The 21264-nt window shown below is 31.6% G+C and overlaps 1 long non-coding RNA gene across 4 annotated transcripts in view; it reads right to left on the bottom strand.

Annotated features, from left to right (window-relative positions):
- Window positions 1–21264, bottom strand: part of LOC147800833 (uncharacterized) — a 125838-nt gene that overhangs the window by 72249 nt on the left and 32325 nt on the right. For all 4 annotated transcript variants that reach the window (XR_015431083.1, XR_015431081.1, XR_015431082.1 and 1 more), the window contains exon 3: window positions 20752–20803. This is a non-coding gene — a long non-coding RNA (uncharacterized LOC147800833). The remainder of the gene's footprint in view (window positions 1–20751; window positions 20804–21264) is intronic.

The following is a 21264-nucleotide window of genomic DNA, read 5'->3' as shown; positions in this document are numbered from 1 at the left end:
TGGAACGTCAAAGAAGGATGGAACATGACCGAATTTCGACAAGCAATTCTAGAGCCCAAGAAGTATCAGAGAAACGTCAAAGAAGATTAGAAGAGGATCGTGTCTCAACTAGCAGTGCTAGGGCCCGAGAAACACCTGAGGAAGGTCAAAGAAGATTGGAAGAGGATCGTGTCTCTATTAGCAGTGCTAGGGCCCAAGAAACATAGCGTGGCGGACTGCTGGCCGCCATAACTGGCTAGTTTTAAATAAATGTATATGAAAGGAAATTGTCATAAATGAAATATATTGATTGCTAATAAAACAGCAAATTAGTTTTCACACTGAAATGAGAGCTCTAAAATATGAAATGAATAATGAAAATTTATAATTTACAAGTTACATTCTTATCTACTTTTAAGCTTTTAAACAAAACAAAAAAAATTGTTTTTTAATTTATTAAGTTATTCCTTTGCGGTGCTCGGTGCTCTCTCCAGTTTAAGCCTGTAATAATGCTTGTTAATAATGTTAATTCCTTTCTTAAAGTCCCTGACCAAATTATTAGAAGCACTGCAGTGTTTTAATAGTGACATGTTTTGCACCAGTTTGTATGCAATAATTATATATTTAAATTTACATGTGATGAGATTTTATTCAGGAAATCTTTATATACTTCCTATTTATATTTATTTTCAATTTATTGCATTACAATGTTAACCGATTGAAACACGACCGTAAACAAGTGCAAACCGGTTTCAGTCGCGTTGTCGCGTGCGTCAGTTGCGGACGTGTTTCTGTGACTTTATGTGCTGAACTTATATGTTTTACAGTTTTGTAATACGCAGTTATTTGCTTATTTCGTGTGCAGTGTTTAAATAATCAATTGAAAAACTTCAATCTCGTGAAAAGAGGGCCGGGATAGCCCGGGATAGTAGGGCACTGAGCCCACGTACAAGAGTTCGTGGGTTCGATCCCTGCTGGCCGAAGACACTCCCTTGTGTAGTAAATGGTGACTGATGCACTTTAAATCTGTCGAGTCGCAAAGTCCTCCATGTTCCCTTAACAAATCAATACCTCTGGGGGTTCTGATACAGGAGTTTCCTTGTCTTCTGGGTTGGCTGTTCAACGACGGATATAAAATAAAATCACATATAAAGAAAAAAAAAAGGTCGAGATAGTCTGTTGGTAGGGCACTGGGCCCACGTCCAAGAGTTTGTGGGTTCGATCCCCGCAGGCCGAAGATTCCTCGTGCTGTAAATGGTGACTGATGCACGTTATCTCTATGGAGTCGCAAAGTCCTCCATGTTCCCATAACAAATCAATACCTCTGGGGGTTCTGATTCAGGAGTTTCCTTGTCTTCTGGATTGGGTTCACAATTACAAGGTTACGGAGTTAAACGTTAGTAGTGGTAAACCCAAAATTAGGTCGGCTGTTCAACGACGGATATAAAATAAAATAAAGTCACTCTTGAAAAAAAAAGGCGATCTTTCACCATGTAAAAAAGTTAAAGTAAAGGCCCTCGTGAATGCTAAAATATTTTCAAATCACAAAATATCACGAAGATTGAAGGTTTCTGAAGTTAGCGAACGACGCATAAAAAAGAAAATTGAGTCAGGGGTCGAATTGAGGCCGAAAAGAAAGAAAAGATGCGGCAGAATCTTATAGTTTGTCGAATAATTTAGTCAAAGAAATAAACAAATTCTCAAACTTCTTTCTGCATTATTATTATAGGACGAAAACCGTCACAAACGTAAACGCTGAAAGTACGGTGCGAAACAAAAGCACCATCCTGAATAATATTTCATGCAATAATCGATTTTCACGATTGTGATTTGTGATTCTTTTTGTGATTGCGACATTATCTTCCTCGCGCTGTTGCTACCCAGTCTCGATCACACACAACGTGTCGCTGCACACACTGGTATAAGCAACCGAGGAGCGATCAAGCACACTACCATGATGTTAAAACATCTCTCATAAGCAGCGCTCAAAATATGGTTATCTTAATACAGCGCTCCCGGCCTCTCATAAAAGCAGCAATGAATCATTCAGTGATATCCATTGATAGAATTCGATCCAAAATAACATTCTGGTGTAAGAGTAATGTAGCACTACGATTATTCAATACCAATTTACTAGTATGCAACAGTGTTCATCAACCTTCTTCGGTCCGGTCTAAGTTTGATAATTTTACCAGGGCCCACAAAAAGAGGGCGCAGCTATAGTTCGTTCACCAGTAGATGGCACTTGGCCCCACCTCCTTTAACGCAGAGTTCATTTTGGTGCGGGAGTAAGATGAGAAAAGTCTCCGCGCTTGGAATTGAGACAACCCTTAATGCACGCTAAACGTAAACAGTGAATTCTTTTTCAGTCACTTACTTCGCTTCATCATCTGCAATTCTACCGTTCGTTACTCTAATGAAATATATTACAGCAAAATGCCTCAAAAAGGACAAACTATAGACTCAAAAGAGAAAAATATCATGACATTTATGAAATACTAGTCGCCTAAGGCGGCCAGCTGTCCGCCACGCTGAAGGTTTTCACAAATAAAGTTTTTTAAAACATAGCAGGAAATCTGAAGATTAGTGGACAATTAAAGTGTTCCTGTCCAGCAATTTTGTCTTCATATCCAGTTCTGCTGCAAATGTATTATAGCTCTTGAGGATGTTTGAAATTATATAGCTACAACGCTTAAGAAAAAAAAACTAAAATGCTAAATACATGAAAAGAACACGAAAACGAATAAATTTTTTATGGTATCAATTTCTATTTCTATATAATTTTTTATGGTATCAAATTCTATTTCTATATCTGTTACGTCAAGCACTCAGGTATTATAATTTGATCTAGTTGTGCTTGTATAATTTTGATCTAGTTGCGCTTTCTACGTCATTTTGTTAACATCGTTTGGTTTGTTATTTAACATCGTTTGGTTTGTTATTTCTAAGTTAACTTTCAAAAAATCGGCTGGCATCAGCATTTTTATTCTTTAAGTTGCTTATTTTTTCTTTTGGAATTCGTTCCTTTTTAGCAAAATGTTTTTCAACCTAATCGAATTCTTTGCCGACTGTTCTCTGTATATATAAAGAAAATAAAGTAAATATTTTTAAAGTGTTGTGAAAAGAATTTTTAGTTGTACAAAGTACTACAATATCGCTACAAAAATTATCGTCTTTGCTTAAGAAAAAAAAAATAGAGCGTGGAAAGAAGAAGAAAAACTTATTATAACAATTATGAACAGCGACAAATATATCAAAGCGAAGCGTTCTATTTACGTATCGAATATGTTGCCACATTTTTAATACAAAAGTTAAACTTTTCTCCACTTTAATAAATGTAAACTAATGCGAACTTTGCAATTAAATTATTAATTCCTTCGTATATCATTGGTTTAAGTTGTCGAAAATTAATATTTCAATTGTAAGGTTCGCATTAGCATACATTTATAAGAGTGGGGAAAAGTATATGCATTTTTTAATAGTTTTTTGAATATGGCTCTTTGAAGACGAAAAAGCAGACGAAAAGCATAGACCTACAAAATGACTGATAACTAAATAACTAATCCAAATTTTTAAAAAAGAAAAAAAATACTTCTTCATTATGTCAAAACACAATTATGTGCCGAGTTTCGTGCCTGGGCGAGGCTTCTGGGGCGATATATTGTGATTACAGACACACACACACACACACACACAGCCGCTTTTATTATTATGTATAGATGTATAGATTTAATGTTAAAAAAATGCAATTAAAGATTGCTAAATAAATATTTTGTCACACGATTGCCAAATAGCAAGCTTGGTCAGGATTGCTCACTTTCTTCTCCCAAAGTTAGAGAAATAGTATCGTCGGATACCACGTGATGAAGGCGGAGTCAACTGCCAACTCCTGGTGAACGAACTATTATCCAGATATAATATCTAATTAGAAAGTTTAATAAGTTTTAGTTCATAAAACAGTTAGCTCCCAGCATTACAATCTTATGAAACTTTCCTTCCCCCCCCCCGAAAAGAAAAATTATAAAAACACAATTGTTTCATTATCAGCATTCATATAAAAAAATGAAACAGTCTTGCTCTAGCGCCTTCTTAAAAGATTGCAAAAATTTTCATTATTCGTAGTTATTTAGCGTAAACAAACCAGTTCTATCAATTAAAATATATTAATAATATGAATATTAAATACATAATATAATAAAAAAATTTTAATCATGCGTTTTAATATTTACTTGCAATAGTTTTTATTCGCATTTTACATAGATTAATTTATCTTTTTTTAAAAATAAATTGTGACATCTTGTTCGATACTAAACATTTAAAATGAATTGTATCATTTGGTGGTAAGCAAATATTTGCATCAATTCAATATTTATATTTATGCTTTGCATGTAATTTTTGCATTGGGCAACAAATTGATTGATTTAATAAATTAGAGTTGAATTATACACGCATGGTTTTATTTTTAGTCCCAGAATTTTGTACTTATTTTTCATTTTAAAAATTAAACGTAAATTTTTATCATTGCCTATTGAAAATATAAACATTTTTGTTACATTAAATAAATAATTTCAGGAAACTAAAGCGGCAAAATATAACCCGATTAAAAACTTTGTTCGCTTCAAAAAATATTCAAACAAGGAATAACAGTATACATGTTTCAAACGCTCAAAAACAGGCGCCCATTTTCAAAACTTGCCAGATGTGAATCGGAGGAAACGAAAGGGATTTGAATTATAAAACGAAGAGCTGCTTATGAAAAATGGAATGAATAACAGGAAGATACATAAGTAAAAAAAAAAAAACACAGAAGTCAAAAGAGAGAAAAAGAAAAAGATACCCTGATCATTTTTACACCCCTGTTTATCATAAGCGTATAGCCGTCTTTTTACCACCTCATATTAATTTTATTCACCCTAATTGTCATAACATTTCTACATTCCATACTTCCGTTTTGCACACATTTACAACCTTCTAAATTTACTCCGAACTTGCATCTTCGGCTCGTTTGATGTTGACAGTGCATTCAATCGCTTCGATAGTTGATTCATCTTGACTAAACTAACTAGACTCAAACGTCCCTCTTCCTCAAATCCTTACGCGTGGATCATTTCTTATTCTCCCGCTCGTTATAAAATTGCTAATATACTCTTCTGTTTTGGTTTTAAAGTCCTTTTTAGGCCTTTTAACAAAACCAAATTTTGTTATTATATCATTATTGCTATCATATCATTTTGTTATTATATTATTATTTGTTATTATCATTGTAATTATATCATTTATTGCTGCAAAAAAAACCAAGCCTATTAGCTTTAATGATCGTTGTGGCATTTACTACATTCATTGTCAGTGAGACATTGGCTATACCGGATAAACTAGACGCGCTTTAAAATTTAGACTTAAAGAAACATGATTGTCTGCTATCAAAACATCATTTATTGCTGCAAATTGTTGGAATTATGGGCGCAAATTCAATTTTTAACGATGTCGAAATTATTTCCATCACTGCCGCATAAGCTCATCTTGATGCCTTGGAATCTTATTTTATTCAAATAAATGCTTATTCCCCTCTCAACGATATTAGATCCTCACCACTTCTCCATAACGAGTGGAAATGCATTTTACCTTGATTTGTCTCTCATGGTCACTGTGGTTTTTCTTGTTCTGTGGATCTTTTATCTCTTTCGGGTACTGTGGTTTTTTCCAGTTTTGCTTCTCACCTTTATTTTTTCCCTTTTTCGTGAACAACTTTTTGTTTTATTTTAAACTTATGTTTCTTTTCATTCACGTTTGGCTTGTCTTGAATACGGGCACCTGTTTTGAGCACTTGAAACATGTCGACTGTTATTTCCTATTACAGTACAGAACCCGTTATCCGGAAATCAGAAAACCGGAAAACCGGAAAACCAAAAAACCGGAACGAAATTCGGTAAATTTTCCCGCAATTTAAAAAAAAAATTTTTTTTCCTCATAAGATTTTAGGATTTTTCTTTGTTTTTTGAAAGATGTTTACCATACCATCTTTTTAGAAATAATCATTACTGTATTACTTCATCGTTTTTTCTTCTTTTTAAGATTATTTCGTAATATATTTTTTTTAGTTGAGTTTAACAATAGAAAAAACGGCTTTTTGTAGCGATTCAGAAAACCGGAAAAATCAGTTATCCGGAATAGCGATGGTCCCGATCGTTCCGGATAATCGGTTCCCTACTGTAATATGTCGTTTGAAGCGAGCGAAATTTTTAATCTTGAAAATCTTAGTTATAATTCAAAGATGGAACGTTTAGATTACTTTAAACTAATGCATGAAAAAAGTTTGATAAGTAATTAGCCGAAAATACATCCTCACTCAATTTATTTTATAACAAATGAGCATCTTCAAATTATATTAGTAGGGGTGCACAACCTTTTTGAGTGAAGGGCCGCAAGCCAAAGTACTTATATAAACATGTTTAGTAATTGTAAGTAGTGATTACTATATAAACATTGTTCAAGGCACTAAATTAATCTTATGAGTTAACCTTGTAATACGTTGGCATAAAATTAAATATTTTTAAACGTTTAAAATAAAAAACTTCAAAACTGATAACTTAGAAAATAAAATACAATCAGAATCAATTTATCAGGAAAAAAATTCAGATTAATTAAAATAATTAAAAACAATGGGAAAATTCATCTTTGTTTTAATCACATTATATAATACTAAAGTCCATTTAATAATAAATTTTAACATAAAAAATTTGTTCAGTGAATTGAATTAAAGAAAATAAATATTCCAGTTATTAACATTAATGAAAATTAAATACTTTGATTTAAAGAAAGTTCATAGGGTTAAAAATGATTAAAATTAAAACCCTTGCAGCTTAAATAAGATTAAGGAATATACTTAAACTTTGAAAGATTTATTTTTGGCTGAGAAAGGGGCAAAGGGCTGAGAAAGGAAAAGAAAGAAAACATTAATTTTGAAGGAACTATTTCCTTAATAAATAAAAAAAATTATAAGATACTTACAATACTTTATGACCCATACTTTTTAAACATAACACTATTAGCAATTAATCCACATGTACTAGCAATAAATTAAAATTTACATTGCTTTATGATACTTAAATTGATTACATTTTTTACAGTTAAAATTTAATGATATACAAATAATTTCTCAGCATATAATTATAAATGATGTAAAATGGTTAAAAAATTTTCTTATTGGCATATTCCACAATTTGCAAAATTTTAAAACATTGTGATAGTTTGATCTACTTGATCATGTGATAACTTTTTCGGGTTATTAAATGAAAATTTAATGATTTTGTTTAAAGACTGCTCCTTAACCTGGAACATTAATTTATACAGAAGCTGTTGTGGTTTAGTATTAAATTTAGGGCACATAACTTAATTAGTTTGGGGATTTGTCCCATATGAGGAATCTTCTTTTCCAGATTTTCAAATTGCGAGAATACTAATCGAGATATGTAATTTTGAAATTGCGAGAAGACTCACAATGTATAATTTTTGAAACGTGTGAATATGAATAGCGATATGTGGTTTTTAAATCACGTGAATATAAATCGCGGTGTATGATTTTTAAATTGCGCGAAGAGTAATAACGTATGATTTTTAAATGCCAAAATATGAATCACGATTTGCGATTTTAAATCTCATGAATACGAATCGCGATAGATGATTTTTAAATCTCGTTAATGTTAATACGAAATGCGATTTTTAGATTGCGTGAACACGAATTACAATGTGTGACTTTTAAATTGTGACTGCCAAAAAATAAACGTTCAAAAAAATACTTATATTTGCGTTGAGATCGACACTGACACGTGATTAATTTAATGCGCGACTCAAAACTCGCATGCCGTGAAAATATAGTAATAAAGATATCAGGACTTTTTGAACCGTGGGGAAAAGCGCAGGGTCCCATCGTAAATATAAAGGGATTTTAATAGCTATAACTACCGAAAAAACTATTAAAATCTATTTATATTTACGATGAAATCGGTATAACTAGCGTCAAAAAGTAATGTATACACGGGATTCGCATAAAAAATATTAGAACTTTCGAAACCTTGTTGAAATGTATCGCAGTTATAATTGCCGAAATAACGATTCATAAATTATTTGATTTGCGATAAAATCGTCAAAAATAAATCACTTTAAAAAATGGTTAGCTCAATGAGCGAATCATTACTCGCAATTCATAATAATGTTCTAAAAATATCGCGATTTTAAAAACCACGATGAAATGCGAAGTAATAACTGCCGAAAGAATGATCAAAAGTCATTTAGATTTACGATGAAGTTTGCACAAATAAAGCGTCTCATAACTTTCAAGACGTTAGAACATACTCGTATTTCGATTTCCTGAAAAAAAAATTGTGATTTCAGAAACTACGTGAAAATGGGTAGCAATAATTATCTAAAAGTCATTTCGACGAAATCACCACACACGAAGAGCGTCAATAATAATGTCGAATCAAAATGTTGGGATTTACAAAACTATGCGTGAATCCGTTGCATTAACCATTGAGAAACTACATTGGTTGAGGTTTAATACATTAAAAACTTGATTGCGCAATTTCATTTTATTTTTAATCCGTCGTAGAACATCCGACCCAGTTTTTGGGGTTTACGACTACTAATCTTCAACTCCATAGCCTCGTAATTTCGAACCAATCCAGAAGACAAGGAAACTCTTGGATCAATACCCCCAGATTTGTAAAGGATGAAGTATGATTTGTAAAGGGAACATGAAGGATTTTGTGATTCGACAGATTTAACGTGCATCAATAACCATTTACTACATGGGGAGTCTTCGGCCGACTGGGATCGAACCCAAGAACTCTTTGACATGGGCCCAGTGCCCCACCAACCAGGCTATCCCAGCCTGAATGAGCAATTTAAAATTTCCGAACTTTTTTTATTTATTTTTTAAAATTATGTTTAGATTGCTGCCACAGGCAATACCTACGACTGTACAGGTCGTATGTTGCGCCCCTCTACTTAAAACAATTAAAAATAAATTTCTTTAAATGGTTTGGACAAACATTTGCTCAAGATATCCTTCAATGATGTTTATTTTTAAAGATCAAGTGCCATTGCCTGGCATACATTTGCCCGGTATACCATTACAATGTATGTAAAGTAACTACATCACCCCGTTTGGGCAATACTTTCAAATTTAAAAAAACTGAAACATTTATAATTTCAACGTTCAGTAAATAATATAAATTTATGAAGAGTTTTTAAGCAGCAATAGAAAAAATACATTGCCAAAAAAGAATTATGCTTCCCCAATTGTGACAATTTGTTTTTGAAATAAATGGAAAAGTATGCATTAAGAGTTTACTTGTGTGATTATTTAACAAATGAAGATTTCTTGTAATTGAATGAAACATTTCTTCTTATCCTACCACAAACACCACATTCTATTCCTTTATTTTAGGCCAAGCATAGAAATTCTATTTGCAACTTTAATCCATCATAAAAGCATAATGATAAATCTCAAATGGAATAATTATACATTTTCAAAAAATTTCATTTGTCATTTAACGTTTTAAGTTAAACGAAAACTTCAATAGCATAAAAAATTTTCTCAGCAGAAAGTGTTTACTCCAATTGAATTACTGTTAATTTTTGTGTGTCCTAAGAACCCTTGGCAATTGCAGAAAAATAAAATTAGTGAAAAATATACGTCACAATGTTAATAAAAAAATATTTATTGAAATGGTGCGTCTGCTCAACTTTGGCCGAAAATGGGTTAAAATAAAGTAAATCTGAAAGTAGACCACACGAAATTTTAGATAAGAGTAAAAACAAAATTAAAACGATTAAAAGTGATAAAAAAAAATTGAAAAGCGAATTAAGGCAAATAAGAAGGACTGCGTTAGACTTTGGAATGAACTGGCCTTAGTACTTAAAACTTTTTCACCAATAAAATAGGTCCCCATCAAATATAATACTAAATTTCCACTTAAAGATATACACGAAAAATAAATAATTTATGATAAATATAAAAATACCGTTGTTTTTGAATCGGTAATAATTTCATAAGATATTGAAACTAAAATATCTAGATTTGTTGTAATATTAATGAAGGGATTCATATTAATCAAAGGATTCGTATTGATCGTGGGATATATATTAATCAGATTCATATTAATCAAAGGATTCATATAGATCAGATTCATATTAATGAAAGGTTTTTAATATGAATTAAAACCTTTTTCTTTAGTACTACAGAGGCGTTCATAATTCTGACTGGGTTATCACAGGCACCTCTATACTGTGAGCAGTGCACAAAAAAATGAACTCCTTTAATAACTCTTGATTTAATGATCGGTTATTCGCCTTCAAAGATTCAATCTTAATAGTTCGAAAGCCTACCTTTAAATAAGCTGATTATATAGAGAACCCGATATTTTAAATTACAAAATCAGGTGCGAAAACGTATACTTTCATACCTAACGTAGTATTTTTAAGTAGAGCAGAGGTATTTTTTTAAACAAATTTGAATTTTTGACGTCCAAAATATGGTGTAGTCGTACTCTGCTCCTAATAATTTCGCGGGGGAGCGATCAAAATTTAAGACTCATAAATATAAATTCACTTCTTAGCATAACTCATTAAATCTCGAAAATATTTTAAACATATTGCACATAAATATAAAACTGCTTTATCCGAAAATAGATACACATAAAGAATAAATTTAATTATTTTTTATTACATTAATTAATAGCAGTTTAAAAATATTTGAAATGCAGGGGTATGCAAATTTTTACATATTTTAAAGTAAATTTGAAATGGTGAAATACAAAATTTAAATGCAATCGGTTGAGAAATTATCGCGAAATAAAATTCAACTAAACATTTTTAAAAATTGGATTTCTCAAAAGCTGTTTCGCGGATTTCACGATTTTTTTTCCATTTTAAATTACTTTAAAATAACATGATTTGTGCACTTCACAACTTAGAATTTAATTATTTTTAAATAAATTACTAATAAAAATAACTTATATGTAAATATATATATTCTTCGTTACTAGTAGACGTCCAATTAGACGTTAGCACTAGTCTTATTCAGTTAAAACAATTAAACAAATCAATTAAAACAAATGAAACAAAATTTTGAATCTAAATCTATATATATAAAAATCTCTTGTCACAGTTTTAGTGTTTAAACTCCTCCGAAACGGCTTGACCGATTTTGATGAAATTTTATATGTATATTCAATAGGTCTGAGAATAGGTTTATGACTAATTTTTTTTCATTTTTTGGACAGATTTAACGTATATTTTAAATATATCTTTATTTAATCGTATTCGGATCGAAACTAGACATAGAAACAAATCAAAAACAATATTCACGCACGTTGCAACAAGTCATATTAAACTCTAATACTCATGCTCGCCCTTAAAAGAAGAGTATCAAATATATTTGTAAGTATGTGAATAAGGGCAGTGATATAGCAGTATTTCGAGTTGAAAATACCAATGTGACTGCTCTTCCAGTGAATAACAACGACGAAATAACGCTGTACCAAATAGGCCGGTACATCAGCTCCAATGAAGCTGTTTGGCGTATCTTTGGTTTCCCAATTCATGAACGAGATCCAACCGTTATTCATTTAGCTGTCCATCTTGAAAACGGTCAGAGCGTAGATTTCACAAACGAGACAGTGATTGACCGAGCTATAAATCCACCAAAAACTACACTCGCCAAATTTTTTGAATTGGGTAATCGTACGGATGCTTTTGGTGCCTTTGCACGGACATTACTCTACTCAGAAGTACCACACTATTTCACATGGGCTCAAACAAAAGAAATGGACACCCCGCAAGCAAGACACACCGGTTGATGCATGTCCCTGTTTATTTAAATCAAACTCCTTGGAGAGAGTATTTACAGTCAATCCAAGGCAGACTGAGTGTTTTTATTTTCGACTGTTGTTGGTTAATGTCACCGGCTCATTGTCATTTTAAGATATACGTAAAGTCGATGGACATCAGCATCCAACGTATAAAGATGCATGCTTTGCACTCTGCTTGCTGGAAGACGACAACCAGTGGGAATGTATGCTTGCTGAAGCAGCATTGAACTGTACTGCAAAGCAAATTCGTCTATTATTTGCTATAGTATTAACTACATGCTTCCCTGCCCGTATAGAAACGTTATGGGATAATCACAAAAATTCGACGACAGATGATATACGGTAGCAACATCGCACACGTTGCAACGTTCTAACGATAGCATTCAGCGATGCTATGTACAATGAAGCACTGATTGCTATTGAGGATCTTTGCATTATTATTGCCAACTTGCCACTCAGTCATTTCGGTGTGCCTCCGCCAAATCGAAGTGCATCTGATATATTAAACACTGACATGAATCGCGAACTTCAATACAATACGATAGAAATAGCAGCGATTGTTACTCGCAATGTTCCACTAATGAATGAGGAACAAAGGAACATTTATGACCGCATTATGCTCGCAGTTTCGGCAGGACAAGGTGAATTTTTTTTTGGATGCACCAGGTGGAACTGGCAAAACATTTATTATTTCGCTAATTCTCGCTGAAATACGATCAAGTAATGGCATCGCGTTGGCCGTTGCATCAACTGGCATTGTGGCAACTTCATTGGATGGAGGCAGAACAGCTCATTCAGTATTTAAGTTGCCACTAAGTATTCAAAACAACCCAGATGCAGTGTGCAACATAAAAAAGCAATCGTCTATGGCCACAGTGTGGAAACACTGAAAAATTATCATCTGGGATGAATGCACTATGGCACACAAACATTCGCTTGAGGTGTTGAACAGGACATTGAAAGATATAAAAAACCAATGACAAATTATTTGGCGGCGCTCTGTTATTCCTTTCGGGTGATTTCAGACCCCCCCCCCCCCGTCTTTCCGCGTTAAACGTGCGATGATCAGATCAATGCTCGCATGAAATCATCTCTACTGTGGCGTAATGTTGAAAAAGTTCAACTAAAAGTAAATATACGCGTCCAAATTCTTCAAGATCCATCTGCTGAAACATTCTCAAAACAATTGTTAGATATCGGTGATGGAAAAGTTACTAAGGATGAGACTGGATGCATAAAATTACCGGACGATTTCTGCACAATCATTGATTCACAAGATGCTCTAATTAACCTAATATTTCCCGATGTACACACACAATACATTTATCTTGAGTGGCTGGCAGAAAGGGCGATTTTAGCAGCAAAAAATGTGGACGTCAACGAATTGAGTCTGAAGATACAACAGTTATTGCCAGGTAACTTGGTGGCAGATAAATCTGTTGATGCAGTTTGCAATCCCATTGGAGCTGCAAATTTTCCAAAAGAGTTTTTAAACTCATTGGATTTACCAGGAATACCACCGCATAATATAGTACTCAAAGTTGGGTTATTTTGCTTCGTAATTTGAACCCACCACGGCTTAGCAACGACATGCGATTAGTCGTTAAAAAATTAATGAACAACGTTATCGAAGTCATTATTTTAAATGACAAATTCCGGGGTGAAAGTATATTACTTCCAAGAATCCCTATTGTACCCACAGATGTGCCAGTTCAATTTAAACGCATTCAGTTCCCCATTAGATTGGCATTTGCAATGACAAGGCCAAGCAACGTCTGTTTGTGTCTTAGATTTGAGCACACCATGTTTTTCATACGTGGCATGCTCTCGAGTGGGCAAACCATTCAGTTTATTTGTGTTAGCTAAAGATGGAATGACAAAAAATGCTGTACTCCATTGCACTAAGAGATTAATATTGTTGACTAATATTTTCGGAATTCGTTGCATATATTATTTGTAAGAAAAAGTTAACATAAATTTAAAAAAATATTATTTGGTGTTTTGTTATTTTCACATTCCGTCATCGTTCACAGCGGTCCCTCATGCCTCTTCCACTCATATACCACATACGCACACACTTACAATAAATAAGATATATTTTCATACTCTTGAAATAATTCCTATGGCAAAACAACGTTTGCCGGGTCAGTTAGTATAATATAAAAACACAACAATATGATTTTCAATACCTTAATTTTAAAAATATTTTACAGTATGGTATATCCCAAAACCTCCACCCACATTTCCCTCTCTCGACTGAAGTCGTAATCGGTAAAAAATTGCGACCACTAATGGGAAAATAGTGAATTATGTTATCCTAAAGTAGAAACGAACTCAGCTCGGGCTTCGCAAAATCGAAACGTTAATTTTTTTCCTGCCCGAAGTCTGGCATCACAAACTACGTGTAGTAACTGCTCGAATTGGATTCGGACAAGGGGTTAAGATAAGTAAATTTTTTTCAGGGCAAATATGAATTCCAAAATACCTCTTAAAAGCGAAAATAGAATAATTTATATCTTTCTTCTCAGCACTAGTCACTTTATATTTTAGCTAACCAATCACTTATGTTTTTTGGGGCGCTTTCTGAGTACAGCTTTATTTAAATAATGGACTTAAAAGTTCTAACACTGGATTAAATTAATCAAAACTCCGACACAAATCGGCTCAGATACGACCTATAATAACGAAAAATATATGAACAAAGTGCTTTATTATTATTATTATTTTTATAATTATAAAACTTCCGATATTATTCTGTAATAAAAAGATACGAATTCCACTTTTGTAAGCATTAAAATTACTAAGTATTAAAATTTCATTTATTAAATCAGAATATAAACTTTTTTTTCGTTAAATAAATTTACTTTTAAATAATTAGTGTAACAATGAATTAGTATAGTTATGTGGTGACTAGTGCACGCTAAATCTGTTGGGTGACAAAGTCCTTCATGGTCCGATAACAAATTATGCCTCTGAGGTACTGGATTGGAGATTGATCGTTTTTTGGTTCAGGTCAAAATTACGGATGAATGATTGAATGGAAGGATGTATGAATGGGTTCGCTCTATAAGTGGGTGTGATGTATGGGTGTGGCAGTTGTCGAATTCTTGGCAATAGATGACGAAACTGGAAAACAAGAATTATCACACCCCCAGTGCCTTAATGGCTACGACAATAACAAAAATAATAGCTATGTATAAAAACGAAATTGAAATGCCTGCTCTGTGATAAATAATCATAAATAATGGCTACATTATTAATAATACTATATGATAAATAATGGCTGCTATATGATTCTAATGCCACTTGCCAATATCAGCAAGCCTGCTTAGTGTAACTAAGCTTATGTATGGAAGAAGTGCTTCAGTGACGCCATCTCTGACCAAAAATGTGAATTCAATGACACACACGTCACAGCCTATTAACAGGGCGGACACATTCATATATCCACTTATTCATTCACAGATCGTAATTTTAACCTGAACCCGAGAACAATCAATCTCTAATTCAATACCCCAGAGGTATGATTTGTTTTGCGAACATAGAAGACTTTGTGACCCGACAGAATTAATGTGCACCACTCATCATTTACTTCGACCGGCGGTGATAGAACTCACGACCTCTTGGACATGGAACCAAAGCATTATTTACCAGGCTATCCAGGCCCTACTTAAAATTCTAAATCTTATATATTTCTATTTCCTCTTAGGGACCAAACCTTTATGTGAAAAAAATTTCAAAAAAGTTCTTATAGATAGTATAGATGTTTCATATGTATAAACCAGTTTACAATGCAAAATGACATAAAATTGTAATTTTTGAATAAAATGTAATGAATGAATTGTAAGGTTTACATTTTTAGCATCGTTATAAAAAATGCAATTTAAAATGGCGAAATACAAAATTTAAGGAAATCAGTCGAATAGTTCCTGAGAATGTTTTTAAAAATGCGTATTGCTTGAAAAAGTCTTCTGTTTAAAAATTAAGGGAATCTGTCGAATGCTTACACTACATTTATTAGGATGTCTTAATTATATTTTATTTAAGAAATAAAATGGTGCGTATAGACACTATTCACCAAATCAATGAATAAACCATTTGCTAAACGCTTGTTTTCTTATGAAAATTGTTTTTTTTTTTAAATTTTTTATTCACTGACTTGCAACTTTAATCCATCATAATAATAAATCTAAAAAGTAATAATTATACATTTTCAAAAAATTTCATTTGTCTATAACCATTTTATGTTTAAAAAAACTTTAATAGTTTAAAAATTTCCCAACAGAAATTGTTCACTCCAATTGAATTACAATTAATTTTTGGGGTTCTTAAGAATCCTTGATAGTAGCAAAAAAATAAAATTAGTGAAAAATATACGTCATAGTGATATTAAAAAATATTTATTGCATATTGCACATTTTTGCACATAAATATAAAACTCATTTATCCGAAAATAATTACATGTAAAGAATAATTTTAATTATTTTTTTATTATATTGTTTAATAGCAGTTTAAAAATGTCTTAATTTCAAGGTATACTGATTTATACATAATTTTGAAGTATTTAATTTTAAATGGTTAAATACAAAATTTTAAAAATTTCAACGAAGCATTTTTAAAGATTGGATTTTGCAGAAACTATTCGACCGATTTTATTCCATTTTTTTTTCATTTGAAATTACTTTAAAATAAAGTAAATATGTAAAATGATTTGTATACTTTAAAACTCAAAATTCATTAATTATTTTAAAATAAATTAGTAAGAAAAATAACTTACGTATATATATATTTATAAAAGCGTAAAATAGATTTCTCCTATTAATTTTTAAGACAGAGTCACACAAAGAGACATAAGTATTTAAGAATCCAATTAAAATATTATTTTCTGAAGTTAATAGGTAATATTCTTTTAGAAATATACTCATTAAGAAAACTCCCGAAATTCCTATTAGTCTAAATGTTTTTGAACAAATCATTATTTCTAAATTTTCCTGCTTGAATGAATTTTGATTAAATTTCAGAATCCCTAGTTAAATAGTGGGAGCAATACAAAACACATTTTTTATATATAAATACATGGCTTTTTTATTACTAGATAAATCTGAGCCAAATCACACTATTCCTACTATGGTAAACCATTAATGTAAAATGCAGAAACATCCAAAGTAAGCTATTACATCCCCGAAATTTCCCTTAATCTAAACGTTTTGGAACAAAACAAGAGTTTTAAAAGTGAAAGTAGAAAAAATTTTGTCTTTCTTTTTCAGCGCTAGTCAATTTATTTTTTAGTTAACTAATCATTTATCATTTCTTGGGCGCTTTCTGAGAAATCTCCATCTAAATAAAGTTTTTTAAACTTCTAACACTGCATTAAATGAATCAAAATTGTGTAAGAAATCAGCTCAGATGTGACTCATAATAACGTTAAAAATATGAACAAAGTGGTTTATTATTATAGTTTTTTTATAATCATAATACTTCCGATATTATTCTAAAAAAAAAAAAGATTCTACTTTTTCTATGCATAAATATTACTAAGTATTAAAAAATTTATTTATTAATTCAGAATATATATTCAATTTTTTTTATTTTTAATTGATTAGTATAACAACGAATTTGTATAGTTATGTGATGACCAGTGCACGTTAAATATGTCGTATCACAAAGTCCTTCCAGTTCCTTTAACAAATTATGCCTCTAGGGTACTGGATTGGATATTGATCGTTCTATGGTTCAGGTCAAAATTTCTGTATGTGGATGAATGAATGGATGCATGAATAGGTCCGCTCTATAAACGGGTGTGGCAGAAGTCGAATTCGTGGCCACAGATGATGAAACTGGAAAACAAGAACAGTCGCTCCCCCACTGCCTTAATGGCTACGACAACAACAATATAGTTACGAAGTCCTCCACGAAGGAAAATTTCTCCCAATACTCGATCCAGGATGGTTTCTTTTTATGTAAAAAACTGTGAATATTAAATGCTGCAGGGGATAGGTGGTTCAGGGGATAGAGCGTTCACCCTCAAATGAAGTGGCTGGTTGAATTCCACACCCGGCTTGCACCGACAGCAGTGCTGACGTAAAAATATCCTTAGTGGTAGACGGATAATGGGTTCAAGGGATCTTGAAGGGCTTCCGTGGTTTTCCGCTCCATGTAACGCAAATGCGGGTTAGTTTCATCAAGAGGTCTTTCATCAAGAGGTCTTTCCAATACTAGATCAAGGAGTTCCCTTGTCTTCTGGATTGGGTTCAATATTACAAGGCTACGGAGTTGAATATTAGTAGTCGTAAACCCAAAATTGGGTCAACTTTACAATGACGGTTATAAAAATAAATTACTAATTTTGTAGAATATGTATAAAAAAATAACCATAAAGAAGTATTGCTTGTAGGTTTTTTTAAAAGCATTTTTTAAAATTTGTATTAAATTATTTGTTTCGATACTTTTACTTCATTCAATTTATTTTGGTATTAAAGTAAATTGGTAAAACATTTTTGAAACGAGTGTGATATACTAATACCCAATTTTACGGTGCATTTCGAATATTGGTTGGCAAATGAAATATTTTCTATTAAAAGTCAATTTTTTTGTCAAATGTCAATTTATTTTAAGTTATTGGAATTGATTTACACTAAAGGTATAGTTGCTTAAATTCCATTTAAACAATATCAGTAACAATCATGTAAGTAACAATCATGTAAGTATAAAAAATTATTCAACAGGAAAAATTCTTTCCATAATTTTAGAAATTTTACAAAAGAAATTTCAATAATTATATTCTTTGTGAATAATTCAGCAAATTTTAAAACAAAATTTGCAATTTTAACAATGTTCAAATTTTAAAAAAGGAAAATTTAAAAATCGTTCTTTATTTTAATTCTACAAGACGTAGTACTTTTTTTACGTCGCACTTTAAATTCTTTAAACTATCTATGATATAAACACAGATAAAAAATTGCTATTGTATTTTTATATTTATTTTTAAAAAAAACTTTGCGCGAATTTTATTTTGCAAAATACATTTTGCTAACATATTTTAGCTAATAATAGTAAAAAATTTAAAACTACAACATTCGTGTTTAGTTTATTGCCCTGAATAAACTCAATATTATACACAAGAAAATTCATATATGTATAAATGTATAAGTATTTATTTTTTGTAGTTTTTCAGGAAGAAGGGATAAAAAAAAAGATAAGCAAAAATAAATAAAGTTTTAAGTATTATTTGCATCGCCAGTAAAAAAAACATGAAATTCTGTTGTAGTTGTTTCTAATGCTACTGGCTAATACCAACAGGCTTGCTTGGTGAAACTAAGCGAATTTTAGGCAGAGGTGTGTTTCTTGTGCTTCAGTGACGCCATTTACGGCCAAACATACAAATTCAATCACACACATACATCACACCCCAATTACAGGGTGGACGCATTTATTCATCCATAGGTCGTAATTTTGACCTGAACCAGAGAACGATCAATCTCCAATTCAGCACTTCCAGAGGTATGATTTGTTTTGGGAACATAGAAGACTTTGTGACCCGAACAGATTTAACGTGCATTAGTCACCATTACTTCTGCTTGCGGTGCTGGAACTCACGACCACTTGAACACTTGCCCAACGTCCTAACAACCAGTCTATCCTGGCCCTACTTAAAATTCTAAATCTTAAATATTTCCATTTCCTACTTACCATTTAGGATCAAACTTTGACGTGAAAGAATTTCAAAAAAGTTCTTATGTATGTATACGTATTAACCAGTTTACTTATAGCGCAAAATGACAAAACAAAATTGTAATTTTTGAATAAAAAATATTAATTCTCAAACCAAATATTCTTCTGTGTTTGCAATATATCACAAATGTAACACAGTTTTGTCAAAAACAGGCATAGAATAAGACACCTCTGTAAACAGCATCACTTTACCGTAAGACAAGTTTCGGTTTGGCATAATCCGCTTACGAATTAAGTGGATTCTGACGGCCTAATCTTGCCTCTTTTTGAGTCACGTGAAGTTATTTTCGATTTAACCTAATTTTGAGTCATGATTTTAATAAATCCTGATTAATTTTGAACATGATCAGTTGATTTTTGAAAGTTTTCAGTTATAGACTAGTTAAAATAATCAACATTACTCGATTACCCTACGTATGCAGGTTGCTCGTTCTCAATATTACCTCTTTGCGCATTCCACTATATCTCAAGAACTTCCAACGAAAATAAAAAAGATTCTGCACAAAATAATAAAATTTGTTTATCCATAGATAATTCAATGCAAAAATTTTTAATAATTATTTTATTTAAAAATGGTTGAAGAAATTTTGAATTGTAAGGTATAGAATTTTTGCATCATTTTAAATAATGCAATTTCAAATGGTGAAATTGAAAATGTGGGGAAATCGGTCGAATAGTTCCTAAGAAATTGAGTTTTAAAAAAGTCGTATTTTTAAAAATGCTTAAGTCGTACTGCTTGAAAAAAAAGTCTTATATTTAAAAATTGATTTCTCAGAAACTATTGGGTCGATTTCGCTCAAATTTTATATTTCACTATTTAAAATTGCATTATTTAAAATGAAGATAAAAATATTTGGTAAAATTTTTATTTTGCTTGAAATTATTTCTGGATAAATCTCATGTGAAGCTTCGTGTGAAAAATCTTTTAATTTGATAGATACGTTCAAGATACGATGAAATATGCAAAAAGTAAAGTTAAGGGGGTCCAAATTCTGTCCAAACTACTGGAACCTTATTTCTCAGATTACGGCTCTCTCCAAAATTCATGTTTATAGTAGTTTTTCGTCCGTGTTGCAGTTTTGAAAAAGAAAAATTCAGCAAATGAAACAGCAACAGATATTAGAAAATTTAAATTTTTGGACAAAAAACGTAAAGATTATAATCTTACCTGTATTTTGTTGTACTACGTTATACAGGTCATTTAACATCATAGCTCTTTCCTATAAGAAAAATTGCTGCTTCATTAAAACCATAGTTAAAAAATAACAGCAGTCTAAAAAGTACAATTAAAAATTCAAGATATGCTACTACTCTCTATGGGGGTTGGAAAAAATTGGGTTCCGTCTGCAGACAAACTTCCTCATGTTTTTCAAATTCCAATACTTTGACCAAGATATTATAACGCGCATACTATGAATTTAATTTATAACTTTACAAGCTCAATGAATGACAATTTAATGGAAAAACCACATCGTTTTTCTGTTGCTTTTATAACCTTTTTATAGATAATGTCCTTCCATCCGGGTTTTCACACTCAAAATATCATATTTAGGTAATCGCTTTTTTTTTTATCAGTGTACCATGTACGTTTTTTATTATCAGTGTACGTGAAATCCATTACTGTTTGAAATTTATTTTGTCAGCTAGTTTTTTTCAGCCATGGTTAAGTTTTAATTCCGAC

This window comes from Parasteatoda tepidariorum, unplaced genomic scaffold, assembly GCF_982258835.1.
Source record: "Parasteatoda tepidariorum strain Cologne lab strain unplaced genomic scaffold, Ptep-v5.0 scaffold_16, whole genome shotgun sequence".
NCBI lineage: Eukaryota > Metazoa > Arthropoda > Arachnida > Araneae > Theridiidae > Parasteatoda > Parasteatoda tepidariorum.
The sequence above is the reverse complement of the archived record's forward strand: the minus strand, read 5'-3'. Positions and strand labels throughout refer to the sequence as shown.